The sequence below is a fragment of the Nyctibius grandis genome, chromosome 27 (assembly GCF_013368605.1).
Source record: "Nyctibius grandis isolate bNycGra1 chromosome 27, bNycGra1.pri, whole genome shotgun sequence".
NCBI lineage: Eukaryota > Metazoa > Chordata > Aves > Nyctibiiformes > Nyctibiidae > Nyctibius > Nyctibius grandis.
The window spans coordinates 2,063,674-2,079,266 of record NC_090684.1 but is presented as its reverse complement, the minus strand read 5'-3'; positions in this window follow the sequence as shown (position 1 = coordinate 2,079,266).

Sequence of the window (15,593 nt, the reverse complement as noted above, 5' to 3'; positions counted from 1 at the left end):
TCTGCAGGACACGGGCAGCTGTACTGCTCGTCTCTGATGGCCTGTTACACCCTTCCCTGCCTCCCCCGGGCTGAGCTCATGGGGTCAGTGCTGCCCCTGAGCGCCGCTGCACCAGCTCCTCTGCCCTCTGCCGGGGGGCTGGACATGCCTCCTCCTGCGGTCCCCACCGCCGGGGCAGGCTGTCACCTCCTCTCCCTTGTGCAGCCCAGCATCACGCTGATCCTGTGCTGTGCGGCTGCACCTCCCCTCTCTGGCTCGGCTGCTCTGTGCAAATATTCCTGATAAGCAAAGAGGTGCAAGAGCCCCCGGTTCAGTCCTTGGTCTTTCTCTCTGCACTAAACACTCCCAAAGCCCCGTTTCTCCCTGGACTGCTCATCTTGATCGTCCTCTCTCCTCCCTGCACTGGTAAATTGAAGGGGGAAGAGGATTCCTCTTTGTTGCTTCTTTCTAGTGCAGCAAAAGTAACCGAAAACCCTACAGAGGCTGCGTCTCTCTGGCCTTTTCATTCCAAGAAGAGCACAAGGCAGGTGAGCGGTGTCCGAGCGTCCGTGTCTCTGCGGGCAGCGGGCGGCCGCCTGCCGCGATGGCTCTCGGTCGCCGTGTGTGTGTGAACGCTGCCCGGCTCTGGGTTTTATAGCCCCGCAGCTCCCCGCCCTGCCTGGCCCCAGCCTCCCGGCTCCTCCGCACCAGCTCTGCTGCTGCACCGTGCCCAGTGCTGCGGACGCTGCCTCGGGCAGGTGAGAGCCCGTTCCCCTCCTGCTGCTCTCTCAGGAGCTGCCACCCCTGGGCTTTTACCCACCGCGATTGCTGGGCGAGAGCTGAAGGCTGGGATTCCTCCGTCCTTGTCCCCCGTGTCCCCTCTGCTGCAGCGTGTCAGGGCTGGGGATCCTCTGCCCCCCATTTGCACTGTCCCTCCTGGTGAGACCTGGAGACCTGGCAAAAGCCCAAGTCTGCCTGCTTAGTCCTCAGCTAAATGCTGTCATTTCACTCCATCCGACAGAAAAGCCCCCGGAGGTGGGGAGCAGGATCCTGCTCGCCTGCAGAGCAGCCTCTGCCTCGGGTCCTCAGCGTTTGCCCCATCTCCCATCCGCACAGAGCCTGGAAAAAACTCATGGGAAAGGAAAAGCTGATGGGGAGAAGTGAGCTGAAGAGGCCCCAGAAGCTGCAGACTTTATGGAAAGGTGTGATGTGAGCCAGAGGGAAGGCGATGGCCAACAGGAACCCCCTCGGTCAAAGGACAAACGCACTATAAATTACGTGGCTGAAAATACAGATGTGGCACCAGCTGAAATGCCCCCACGTCCCACCCGCCTGGGCAGAGCCGTGGCTGAGCACGGGGCTGGGACCTCGGACGCCTGCTCACCTGCCTCTTCTCCTGCTCTTCCCACTCTTCTTTGAGCCTTCAAGGTGTCTTCCCACCTGGTGTGTGATTGCAAAATATTTTCATTGCACACGTACACAAACACACCGGACACACACACAGTTTCACTTTTGTTTTGCAACGTTAAGGCTTTGTATTTCCCCTGCTGCTGTTGAATGATGTCAATAAGAAATAAAGCCACTCATCTATCGCCAACGCTTTTTCCTTTCTCTGCTGGGGAAGGACGACAGCAGCAAACAAAAGAAACGCACCAGCACGGGCTTCTTCCCAGCACTTCTCTGCTCGACCTGGGCTTCGCTGCCTGCAGAGCCTGCTCCGGCTCTCTGGCTGTGGTGTTACAGTGAAGTTGCCTGTGAGAAAGCTGAACAAAGATCTGCAGATCACCTCTAATAACCATAAATGAGCGCAGTTTATATCTAATTAAAATACATTCATCCTTACAAGAGACCCTATGGGTATAAAGCACCCATCAGAGGAAAGTGCCCAGCTGAGGTGCTGGAGTCAGAGATAGGAAGGTATTTCAGTGAATAATGATATTTTCTATATTTGTGATCAGACAGATGAATTTCTGAAAGATTAATAGAGGGCAGCGCCAAAAAATCCTACAAAGCAATGGAAAGATGAAGGCAGAGGTGGAGGGGCAGATTCTGCAGAAGGAAAGAAAAGGTAAAGCGTTTTGAGGACAGACTCAGCTTTCACTGGTGCCAGTTTGATTTGGGAGCAATTCCTTCAGAGTTAGAGCTTTTACTCCAGATTTACCTAAGTTTAGTTGAAGGGAGAATACTTCTGCAGAGGAGCTCGGGGGAAGGTGAAGCTAATTCACAAAGAAAAATGATCCTTGGAAAATAGAAATTCATTTTCTTTAGAGAGAGATTATCACAGCAAGGAAATTTTTCAAGCAGAAGGATTAAAAAATAAACTCATTTTCTTTCCTCGGTTTCCTGACCGCTTTGACACATCGCCAGTATTGCCAGGCTGTGCGTGTTTCAGCAAAACCACAGCTGGGTTCTCCAGCTCAGCAGCTCGGGAATTACTCGCTGAGCAGGGTTATGGTTGGTTCAGCGCTCTGGGAGCCCCGGGAGGGGATGGCCCAGCTGTGCCCAGTTTAGCCCAGCTGTGCCCAGTTTAGCCCAGCTCAGCTGCAGCCATTTAGGCTGTTTCCCATAAGCCAAGCCCTGGGGGAGCAGGGCTGGAGGTGCTGCGGGATGGGGAAATGTTGCTGTTTTCTGGTGGTGCATCTTTGTGCTGTGCAGTCTGTGTGCCCAGCGGGGGGAGGCTGCAGCCCCCAAGGGTAACCCCGACTGCCAGGGCTCTGCGCTGCTGGTTATTGTTGCTGCAGGGTGACCTGAGCCCTGAAAACTGTTGTTGCAAGGTTTGTGTTTCCTCCTTTCCCTCTGGGTGTGATGCTGAAGTATGGGACCGTGTAACTGGATTTTTAAGCTCTTAACGTTTGGTTTGTCAAGGTAACACTGTGGTATAGCTGATTTTTGGCAGCTGGTAGCATCAATACGCCGTGAAGTGTGACACACAAAATGCTGTTGCTGTTACCAGCTGGCATCCTGCGCCCTGTTGCTGCAGAGCGCAGGGGTAGAGGGTTTGTGATTGCTGAATCATTTGGCACAGTAGTAGGTTATGTTGCTTTGTGGGTAGCTTGCTGGTGAAAGAAATAAATAAAATTTGTTGGCTTGGGTTTGTATGCTGATCTGGCTCCCTTTTCAACACAAATATTTTATTTGTGGTATGTGATGGTGTTAAACTTATCTTGCTGACAGCACAAAGCACACTTGGTCTGTCTTTAGCATTTAATCACTAAAGTGCTTTCTGTGGGTCAGGTCAGGAAAAAGCAAGATTTGGCTCAGGTGCTATAAAATTAATGGTGTTGCAACTGCTTTATAGCAGCTTGGGATCAGCTCCTGGGAAAGACTGAGGGCAGGAATGAGGGCTGGGAGTTGCTGGTATCTGATGCTACTTTTAATGCCAACTCTCTGTCAAAATTAAGCTGTGAATGACTCTACCTCCTGAAAATAGAAACTGCTGAGGCTTTCCAGTTCTTAAAGACTTCAGGATGTTTAAAAGCCTAGCTTGCTCTTGCCATCAACCTAACTCCATGTAGGCTTGTGCTTTGTTTTGTTCAGACTTTGGCAGTTTGGAAGCTGAAAACTTGATATAATTTGATTTTTCTTGCTTGCAATGTTTGTGAAGGGTTCTCAGAAAAGTGACCTTGTGGTGTCTGGAAGTGCTGAAGGATTTAGCACAGCCCTGGTGCATCCTGATACTATGAGAAATGCCCCCAAATATTAAACTGTCTCTAAAAGGACACCTGGTTCAGCACTTGTACTGTGACTGCCATTACCCTCCGGAGGCAGAAACTGCTGTATAATTGGGCAGCGTTATCTGCCATACAGCTCTGGGAACTGAAGGCAGGAGCTTCTATAATTTTAAGGTAATTATAAGCCAGATGTGTCAGTCTGTCTCCCCTTTTCCTCTCCCCTTTCCCTCATTCAGATTTGTTTTTTCCATTTAATTAAAACCTCTGATCCTGTTTAATATTAGAGAGCATGTCTGGGCGCATAAATAAACACGCTGAACACATGGTAAATGCCCCAAAGCGGTGCCTGTTAGGGCCGCTGCTGGGCGGAACAAGCAGTTTTGATTTTAATGGAAAATCCATGTGAAGCTGTAAAAATTGGCAAAGCAGAATAACAAAAGCTGGCAGTGCTGCATTAAAGAGCTAAACTTTAAAGTATCGGTGCTTAAAAACGTTGCCTTGAACATAAACTTGGGGGGCTGAGTGGCCGTCCCTGCAGGTGCTGTGTCCGAGCTGTGGGTTTGGCTCAGCCCAGCTCACCTCGGAGCATCACTCCCGTCGTCCTCCGTGCTGCTCCTGGCATCTCTGCTCTCTGGGGACAGCCCTGCCCACCCAAACACCCCAGGGCTCCCAAAAGCATGCCCAGAAGCACATATGCCCCCCCCAAACCCCACAGAGGCAAGCCCAACCCTGGTGGGGTTTGGACCAGTCTTCTCTCCCTGGCACAGTCTGCAAGGTGAGCCAGAAACGCCTGGCAGGCTGGTGAGTAGCACAGGGGATTTCTGTTGGATAAAATTAATCCAGTCCTGGGGTGTTATTGCAGCTGATTGATAACTCTATTACAGTTTACTTTTTTCCTTGTTGTTTTCCTGCATCTTTTCGTTTGACCCATATGCATGGCAACAGTCTGCTTAAGTAGAGGCAACTGCCAGAGGAAAAATTGAAGCTACAGGCATCTTCAAGATAGCAAATTACTTGTTTATTACACTTACGTTCTCCCTGTTGGTTTCCTCGTATAGCCAGGGATGTTTAAAGGCTTTGGTAGCTGTGAAATGCTTCAATCTCCTTCCCCACTCCCTTATCTCCTTTTGCTGTTATCATCATTAGCATTTAAAAACCAGACACGGCCAGAGCACTTACAGCCTTAAAATCAATAATAAAAAAACCAAAATTACATTTCAAGGCTGGAAACAAACGGCTTTTTCTTGTCAGGCTGCTGTGGGGAAAACATATGTCTGTTAGCTCTGGTGTGGACAGACAGACAAGGCAGTTTAGAGCTGCCTGGCAGGCAGCGGGGATGGGAGAAGTCACACCGTGGCCAGGCTGGGAAAGGTACTTTCTTTAGGTCCTGTATTTTTGGGAAGTGAACAAGAACCTTTCATGACCTCAGATCTGCTTTGTCTACTGCTCCCCTCCTTGCCTGATGGAAATGCTGCAGTTACTCAGAACTCGTTGCCTTCCAGGTAAGAGGCATCAATCAGGATTATGAAAGGAGAGGAGCAGCTGTTTCGGGACAATATATTAGAAAATGATGAATCATAGGGAAAAAGTCTGCAGTGATCTGCACTCTCCCTGCTAAAGCAAAGTTCAAGGCTTCATGATTAAAGGTTGTTCTTACCTATTTGATAGTCAGGCCCAGGTTATGCCCAAATACAGGGAGGCTTGTCTGGGATTGTGCAGCCTCTGCAGTGGGACCGCTTCCCACTGAGGTCAGCTTGTATCGTTCAATGAAAACACGGGGTGTTTCTTACCTGCCCTGACATTATTACCCCAAAAGCTCTGGGACTGTCAAGCGAAGGGACTTTAAGATGCTGAGAGACAAGTTCACAGAATCAAGACTTGGCCACTAGAAGCACTGCTACCAGACCTGCTGCTTCTCTTAAGCTGTTTGAGCACTTCTTTCCTTTTCTTGCTACCTTTTTGTGTGTGTGGAGAATAGGACAAAATAAGCCCAATTAAAGCACATTATTGTTGTTTCACTGGCAGTTTAGCTCGACATGCTTAACGGATAAGAAGTGCCAGGGGAATTACTACCTTCAGCTTGCACGAAATGTGGGTCTTCTTTTTTTATTTCTCCCATCATAGTGTGTGAAAATCTCCTAGGAAACATAGCCCTAATGGTCTGCCTCCTCCCTGTGCTGCTGTTCCTGCAAACGAAGCAGAAAGCTGCGCTCTAAACATGCTGCCTGCTTCTCCTAATTAAATGGCTGTGGGCAGAAGATCCTTGTAGCGTTGATGGAGCTGTAACACCAGGATGCTGCCTTTGTTTGGCAGTTTCTTGCTGTAGCTCTGGATTCTTGGGCATCCATGGATGGTTACCATGCTCTGATGATCCTCGCTGTCACAGGAATTGTTGGGGTGGAGGTCCCAGACATGGAGGCTGGAGAGCACCGCAGCTCTGCATGCTGAAGGAGATGCTCCCCCAGCTCTGTTCTGAGTGTGACCCAGGGGAGCGGACCTTCCTGGAGTGAAATGGGAGATGCAGCTTCAGCCCTTTGGACAACAGTGGTTGGTTTGGTGCGAGGTGACACCTCATCGGGGAAGCCTTCCCATACCCCCCGACCTGCTCTGCCCAGGCTGTGGCACTGCCATCACCACTGCCAGGTCTTGTTTGGAAATGGGCACCAGCTTTGAGGGCTTGCACAACTGCTGATCCCTTCCCCTGCAGCTTCATTAACACCCACCCACCACCTCTTTGTCCTTTGGTTAGGACAAGAGTAGTTAATCCTCACACTGCTCTCGTCTCAGCTCTCTGGCAGGCGGGGCAGCGGGATGGGAGCCTTTGGGAAGGCAGTTAATGCTGTTTAATCCTCTCCCAATGTGGGGTGTCTGAGGAGAAGGTGATAAAGTACAGCGGCTGCACATGGTGTACTGCCTGCCTGGGAGGTGGGTGCCTGGGGTCAGCTCGGGCAGCCCAGACCCGTTACCGGCAGCAGCGTCAGCGCAGAGGCAAAAGGGCTGGTGCAGGAGCGTGTGCTCTGGCCAGGCAGGCTCTGAGGGATGTGTTTTGCTCCTTGCAGACCAGGACTTCTCCAGGGAGACAGCAGTTGTGATTAAGAACAGTTGGTTGCTTTGATGGTAAAGCCAACAATCTAGAGCTCTTATAAAAGCAACTTGTTTCCCTTCATACCAACTGTCCAATAAGGTATTCAAGCAGCATGGAATAGAAATGATTCTGCCCCCTCCTCAGAAATTGATTTTAAGAAGTATCTGACTTGGTGCCTCTAAGTGCCCGATAATGGCGAACTAAGATAAAAGCCGTGGCAGGTGTATAACTCTTATTTTTCAGGCAGATCATAGACTGAAGGGATTATTTTAGCCAAAGGTTGGATAGTCTGGCAGCCTGGTTTGTGTGCCCGCAAAGAACATCATTTAACTTTACCAGACGATGGCTTTGTCTCTGACTCTTCCCTGCATGTACGGTGCTAATTGCCAGGGCGTCTCTTAAAAGCTATTTTCATATGCACTCGCACAACAGATTCGAAAGGCCGTGAGGGTGTACTTAGCACTGCTGCAAATGGGAAATGTCGCCCCGTGTTTCAGAACAATGACATTTTGGAACCTGCCAAACGCAGAGCTTTATCACTTACACTTCAGATGATCTGTGGACCAGTATTTCTGGCTGTAATGGATTATCACTTCATCGTGCGAGCAAATCACAGTCTGTAGCGAGAGCCTGCTGGTGGGGAAACCACGGGGTGAAATCGATGCATTTCTTCAGTGGCCTTTACATTATCTCCCTGTCTCACCGAGCTGCTGTCGTCTAGAAAATGAACCAAATTAACATGCAGGTCGAGCATCAACGGGTGATTTTTCTTTAGGGTTTCTGTATGGGCATGAGAATATGGGTATTGCTGTAGCAGCAAGAAAATAATTACATCTGTTCTGTGTCCCGTCTTCAGGAGAGCTCACGGGCTGGGCTGGCTGCAGGGTGGGTGAGCGTGGGGAAGGGCAGAGCCTGTGTAAGGTGGGGTGGGAGGGACAGATGCTCGTTTTTTGTGTGTTGGTTGTTTGAGGTTTTACAGGGTTTTGTTTGGCAAAACAAAAAAATGAGGGAGAGCACGCTCTGATCATGGTGCTGCTGTTTCCAGATTAGATGGGGCTTGGTGTACGCGGTTCAAAGCCCTGTTACTTGTGGTTAGTAGGTGGTCTGCGCCTGGTTACATCTAAGGAGCTTTTGTCTCACTATCGAGCACCAAAGGGAGGTCTCCATCGAGTCTGGCAGGAGTTTGGGGCTGGTGTGTTCTGGGACTGTAACCCAGAGGGCTGTGACTCTCCTTGCAGATCACTCGTATCAATTCAGGGCAGCAAATCCCACCCGGAGGCTTAACGAAGCATCGTGCCTGTCGCACCGAGGTGAGAGCGAGCACAGCCTCGATGAGGGGGTGGATTTACAGCTAACTGTTGGATTAAGATGAAATGTGAAAGTCACTGCTAAACCCCTTGTGTTTAGCCAAGCGAGGCGGGGAGGCTTGAACCTGCCCCCGATCCTCACGGGTCCAGAGTCTCTTTGATTATCAGCTTCGATGGTGAGACTTAAAAATAATTAAATTAATGACTAAGTCCTCAAAAGCTAATTGGGAAAGGATTATCCTAGAAGGAAACCGGAGACGCCGAGGAAAAGGGACAGCTCCCTGATGTGACCTGTGCTTGCTGCTTCAGCGGGTGAGGAGCCAGATGCTGTTTTCCCTCCTGGTGATCTGTGTGTAATCACCACAGCCAGGCTGGGGTCTCAACGAACTCTAGGCTTGACTAACAACCTCTTGGGAAGCCTGGCCTTGAGGCTTCTCACCAGACGCCTCAGCCACCCCGATGCAGAGTAGAGCAGCTCTGACAGCGCAGCAGTTTTGATGGGAATTATAACACTGGGTGATTCCTGCAGCAGCAATTGCTGTCTGCTTAACGTCTTGCAAACGTGCATTTATGCGAAGAGCAGGAGCAGCCCCTCTGCTTGTAATGGGAGTGAGCGCAGCCTTTTGCTCCGGTCAGGGATAATTCTCCTCCTCCTGAACACTCCACTGCAGGGAGCCACCAGTGCTGCTCTCATCTGCCCCACTTGAAAGACCACATTCAGGATAGAGGAGCACAAGGTATTGCTTGGGAAGTTACAAAGGTCCCCAGAGCCCTGGGCAACCCCATTCAACTAATATCCCAACTTCTGACAACCAATATCCACTGTCCTGCCCCAAAACTAATTAATTTTATACATGAGTGAATTTAACACCATCATTTAGCTCTGTCTACTGGCAGGGACTTTGAAGTACAAAGTGATTATGCAGGGAACAAGCTGGGAGCTGGTTAATAAGTTCCAACAAAGTGTGCACTGCTGGGAGGCCGTGTTAGATTAAATGTAGAATTTTATTGTTGTTTTGTCTTGGACCTCAGAGACAAGTGAAGCAGCAGCAGAGTCTGTCACTAGAGAGAGAGGGAGAAACGCAATGACAGTGTTGGGAAATGTTTAAAAAAGGTGTTAATGATCGGGACTTGACCTCATTCTTCACCTCATTTGCTTGGTTTTGCTTCACTTCAGGTAGGCTGGTGGTTAATGGAGGAAATCAAAGTGAATCAGCTCAACAATTCTGCTTTTGTGGGGCTGACTGGAGTGAAGGGTGAGGCGGCTTAGCCCTGAGCTGGTCAGCAGAAGGTGGGTGAAGAGCTCTGGGCTGGTCCTGCTCCAGCACTGCCAGGGCAGAGGCTGGGGTGTCTCCTGACTTCATCCTTCTTCCCAGTTGGAATATCTGGGGTCTCTGGAGACTGTGTTCATGGTGAGGGGCTGGGGCACTAATGGGATCTTCTGCAGAGCAAGGGGAAAGCAAGTCCTGAACAGTCAGTGAGTGTTTGCCAGGACACAGCCACGCTGGGAACTGTTCACAACCTTTCTGCCAAGCAGCAGCGATGACCAGTGCAATTGGGGAAGTGTCAGATAAGCTCAAGCATCCGCCCTGACACGCAGTAGAACAGCACAGCCTTTCTGACATCCGAGGTAATTGCCTTTTTCTCCTTTCAAATTCACAGTACGATTGAGGGAGAGAAGGGAGTAAATTGTGATGGGGAAAGACTGTTTGAAGTAGTTGTTCCCACACAGTCCCTGAGGATTGCTTGTTCCCTGAAAAGCTCAGTGCTGCAGAGTGGATGCAAGCTCAAATCAAAGCTTGTTAAATTGTGAACACTTTTTTTTTTTAAATGTTCTTAAATCGTGATGCCCATGATTTACCTGTGCTAAAGGCCTTGTCTCTGGATGATCCCTCAATAGCTATTTTCTTTTTTTTATAGTCTGGAATAGGTAAAGAGTTACTTAATTGTATTTAACTGGCTCGCCACTACCTATTATTCACATCATGGCACTTCTGAGAGGGAATAGACTGGTGACTGTGCACTGAACTTCAGCACAGATTCCAAGAGAAGAGGTTTGCCAAGGGGAAGCCAACTCCCAGCCATCGTGTTCTCCAGGGATGATCTTGGTTTGGCCTGTGAAGGAGAGGTAACGGCAGTTACGGTATTTTGAAGCTGTTTGTGGCTATGGAAAATCTGCACTTCACCAAAAGTCAAAACACAGCTGCAAAAAAGGTTTGTAAAGTCAAATTAAAAGACTAACCAGGAGAGAACTTCAGCAAAGACTTTAAATTAATAATCTCTGAGACTCTCCCCTCCCCTTGTGCTGCCAGGTACCGGGGCTATGCTTCATGCAGAAGTGCTGCTGAACGACGCTGGCCCAACCAGGCCATATTTCCACCCCACGGTCATGTTTTTTTTTAAAAAAAATAATTTAAAAAAGATCATTATAACAATTTTCTACCCAGGGCCCGGGGAGGGCGCGCTGCCGCCGCGCTCCGGCAGGGGGCGCCGTGGGGCCGGCGGATGAGGGGGGCTGGGGGGGTCAGGCAGTGCCTTGGGGGGGGTCTGGGCAGTGCTGGGGGTCAGGCAGTGCCTTGGGGGGGAAACTGGGCAGTGCTGGGGGGTCTCCATCTAATTTGGAAGCAACACGACTATGGTCAGAGCATGCTCTCCCTCATTTTTTTTTGTTTTGCCACGCAAACCCCTGTAAGACCTCTCCGCGTGACCCCATCTGTGGTGGCTGCGGTTGCACCCAGGTGCTCCAAACTGAGTTGCCCATGGGGCCCTGTCAGCCAGGGAGCTGGTACCACCACGTCTGCGCTTGGACAGCGGCCGGTGGTTGTCACTCTTGACAAAGACGGTCACCAGCGTGTGGCCTGACCCTGTGTAAGCTGTTTGACTCATTATATTTTAAAAGACATGTGTTGCTTGAGCCACTTCACACCCTTCAAGGGAAAGGGTGACTTCTTTTTCCTCTTCTGGGCCACATGTAACACTCTGCCATGAGCAGACGTTTCCACCCAGCTCCCCTGATACCGTTGCTGAAGACATTTGCTCCTAGTCCATGGGTCAGTTACCACATGGCCACCAAAGTATGTCTGATGCCACCGGGGTCAGGATTTCTGGGTAAATAAGACTCGCCAAGCGATGTTGCTGCCATTGCTTCCCCACTAGTTAATTCCTGGCCAAATCCCTTGTAAGTGAGACAGAGGTCCTTGCCCCGAGAGTGCCTGCCATGACATTCTTTTGGTTACACATAAGCAGCGAAACATTTTGGAACTGGTTGGGAAATTTTCACCAGTTTAAAAGAGATTTGGTTGAGATTGTTGTGTTTGTTTTTGCACATGTGAAATGTCTGGATTTTCCTTATGTCTGGCAGGAGAGTTGCAGTCAGAGAATATTCATACACTGATCTTGCTGACTTTCCTCAAGCTGTTTTTATTCCTTTCACTATTCTATCCATATATTGCTGCTTTTTTTTTTTTTTTTTTTTCCCCTGTTCAGGCTAAGACAAGCATAATCCCTTACATGCCTCAAACTGTGGGGAGAATGGGCAGGGTTATTTTTGTGGCTGACTGGGCAATAAGACGCAGACGTTGTCCTGATGTGTGCATTAACCATGCCTACACGATGCCAGGCTGATTCTTCTCTTTTCGCCTTCCTCTGAAGCTTCTGACACAGCCTGTGGCTCCAGGAGGACACGGCAATGAGGAACAGGAATATGAGCAACATTTCTTTTGAGTTTAATAGCGGCATTTCTTACCCCTGCTGCATACCTCAAGAGTGACTCCAGGCTTGGCCCTGCATCTTGCAAAACCGATCTGGCATTCTTAGGAGAGCTGATGTTTTTGGCTAGTTGGGGCTTCTGATAAATGTTGGCACATCTGATTTATTGTCTGACTCGGTTCCCAAGGAGATCACGTATGTAGCAGTCTGAGATAAGCGGCTTATAACCTAAAGGTGAATGCCTTAGAATACCAGTGTCCCTTTCCCTGCTTCCATTGATAGCGAGCTCTTGCTTTCTCCCTGCTATCTTTATTTCACTCTGTTATCAGAGAATTAAATACCTCGTGTTGTGTTGAGGAACCTGGCTGTCTTTACAATTGGCTGAATTTATAAATTCAGTTGGATTTTCTGTTATCGCTCTTAATGCAAATTTGTTGAGCATAATGCCAGTGCCTTTTATGCAGTGGCCTGATGACAGCTCTCGTGCTGAGACCCAGAGCTGGAAGACCCCCAGATCACCACGGAACGTGCACACGCATTCATTTGCTGTACTACCCCCACCCCCAGCCCTGCTTATTTGTGTGCTTCAACCTCCTTCTGCCTTGGTGAGAAGGAATCGCAGTTGTCCTGCTCTGGCTGTGGGGCTCCACTGGCTGGAGAGGGCATTTGATGTGTGGGGCACGATTTGTGATGGTGGTGATCTTACGATGATGCTTTTCCAGCCATAGCTTCAGCAGGATGCCAAGATGTGTGACCTCAGCAACAGGGAGACCGTCACCTCCAGTGTGCACCAACACCATGGGAATGCTAAAGGGGGATCTGAGGATACAGCTGTGGGTCTGCGGGGGCTGAGAAAGGGTCTTGTGGGGGCAACAGACAGCAGCAATTGACACCAGCAAAAAAAAAAGCCAGTTTGTCAAGCATGAAACAATTACTGGTTTGGGTTTAAAAGTGGGAAGATGAAGGAATTGGATTGTCTGTTTTACAAAGAAATTTGGAAGGTAGTGGGGGAGGCAGAAGTGCTTCTGCTTGGCTTAGAAAATATTCAAAACCTGTTACTAGAGCTCTGGAAGCACAGGATAGCTACCTGGTGAGATACCGGGGTGTTTGTGCACTGCAGGAATACAGACAGTCACCTCTCGAAGCCTGAGCCAAGGCAGAGGGATGTATATGAGTCAGAGGGACCAGCAGTCTGCTCGAGCATAGCAACAGACCTGCCTTTTGAGTGGCACAAACGTGCTCCCTCACTCAGGTTGGCATGCCCAGACATCGCTTCTACACAGCCAGCCTCCCCACCTCTCCAGCGAGAGAAAGGGTGAGTCTTGTCAACTTTTTATACACCTTTTTCCCCTGAGCACATTCCAACTGGTTCAGCACCTGGGGTCAATTTGTGAAGGTGTGCACAGACCTTGCAGGCTTGATGGATTCGCCTGACTAAACCTGTACTTTATACTTTCCCTCCCACTGCTTTGTTACACCCCCTCAGAGGCCACGTCTTGCGAACTGGGGCCTCCCTTGCCGGAGCAAAAGAAGCAAGATCATTCTTGACGTTGGTCTGTGTCCTGACCAACAACCCGAGCGCGTGGTGTGGCAGCCTATGAAGGAGATGCCACGCTGGCGCGGTGTCTGTGCTATGAAATGTGGCATCACAGGGAATGTCCTGGGTTGGCTTTGTCTGTCGGTGGCCACCATGGCCCCATCGACTCTCCTCTGAGGCGTAAAGCACTGGGCCAGGCTGTGATCCCTCCAGGAGGGTCTTCTCCTTTCTCTTCCTAGCAGTGGCCAGAAGGTGATGTCAAAACTCTGTGCAGTTTTTGGATGAGGGGATGCTTCTCCCGAGCTCTCATTAGGCAGAGTTTTGACTTATAATCCAAGCTGAAAGTCCCGTGGCATCATTTGTGACTTCCCAGCACTGTTCCCTTTTTGTAACCCAGTCAGCAAAGGGAAGATCACACTTTCCTGATTTTTTTCTCCAATCACACCATCAGCAGTGCCTATGAAATCAGCAACCAGTGAAGGAGCCATTTAGCCACAAACATCTCCCCTTCCACGAGGAGGATGGACCACTTGCTGAGCAGGGAAGGTAAAGCTTAAGAAACAAGTCGCTGGGTCTGTGCTATGGCGTCAAAGCCTGCGTTGGTGTTGAGTTTCTGCTCTTCAAAGTGCACGTTTTTCAGCCAAGATACATTCGGTTGATGCCTCTTCTCCCAAGGTCATTTGCAACCCCAGCTTGTTTTCAAGGAGTAAATTGGGCCAGCATGAGTTTTTGTGGGGGAGAGGTAAGTGACAAAGAGGGAACCAGTTCTTTTTCTAGCAGAGAAATTTTCAGACCATAATTGATGTGTCTTCTCCATGCATGTATGTGCATGCACACACCCAAACGTAGCTGTCTTTGATCTCTGCAGGGAGGCTAGGGAGAATACAGAGACTATAAAATCAGAGTTATTATTAGGGATGGAGCATGGGGATAACTGCACTGCTTTCCCTTGGGCTTTGGAAAACGGCAGGCTTGGATCCTCCTGGCACGTCTTGCCAGCCATTGCAGTGTAGGAAGAGATGTGACTGCTTCAAATACACCAGCAAGGCATTGGGAGGGGAAGGTGATGCTGCTTTGTTGTCAGGTCTGGCAACATACACTACAATTAATGCCAAAGCCATCAGTGCCCACGTTTTGAACCCCCTGGCAGGAGCAAGAAGGGGCCCAAGCGATGCAGGAAGAGTGGCAGGTTGTTATCAAAGTGCCTGCCACTGTTATTAAGTCCTATGATTTTTGTGGTTGACTTACAGCAAGTGCTGCTCGGTTTGCTGAGTCTTCCATCGGAGTGGCACAAAGGTAAGGAGCAATTCAGGTTCATGTGTTATCACTGGTCTGTTTGCATTAAAGCAGAGTCAGGATCCAGCTAATAAGGTAAAAGGTTTCTTATAGCAGCCAGTGCCAGGTGCTTTAAGCAGTCTTTGAATTTTGATTTCCCGTAAGGGCTGGAATACAAAAAATTGACATATTCTGCTGAATATATACTTCTTGACACTTCTGAATGCTGCCTTCTGGTAGCAGGTGAGGTGAAAAAAAAATGTATTTATCTGAATTTTCACTTTCAAGCCACAAATTTGGATTTTGGGTAAAATTTGAAGCAGAGTAAAACTCACTTTAGAGTAAAACTCACTTCCAACATGGGGTCCAATAAAAAGCAGACTGACACTGTGGAAAGTCTTATGATGGGCCTTTGCACAAGAGCAGATTGCTTAATTTTTTCCAAATATTTTAGGCGCTCATTACCATCTGAGTGGATGCTAGGGTGAGGCTGCAGTAGCTTTCACAATCTCTTCCCTCAAATGTGACCCTGTGTTATTTCATCTGTATTTTTAACCAAATAATTCTCTGATTGTGTTGGCTTCATTGACCACTCCATGAGGAAAGTATTGCAGCTTTGGTATTCTGGTGGTCTAAAACCATCGACTTCTCTGTCTTACACTGATGAATCAAGAGAATAAGTGAATTGGTCAAAGCAAGTAGCCCTAAAGTGGTTTAAAAATTCTGTGATTGAAAGGGTCTAGATTTTGTCTAGTGTAGTAGCCTAACACATAGTTTTGCTTGAATACAAGGGTTTTGGGGGTGCATTCTTAGCCCTGTTTTGGGCATAGATCCTATCTATGCTGTCTTCAAATGCGTTTGAGTCTCTAGCTTCACACACTACGGTTTTAATTTAGGCTGAAGCCTGCTTGCAGCACTCAAAGTGAAGACTGGCACTCCTCACATCCAAAGCAGCTTGCTTCATGCTATCTTGTAGCTCTTCCATTGCCAATGTGTCTTGAAAAAGCTTTCTGGGTATGTTCTGCGAGCAT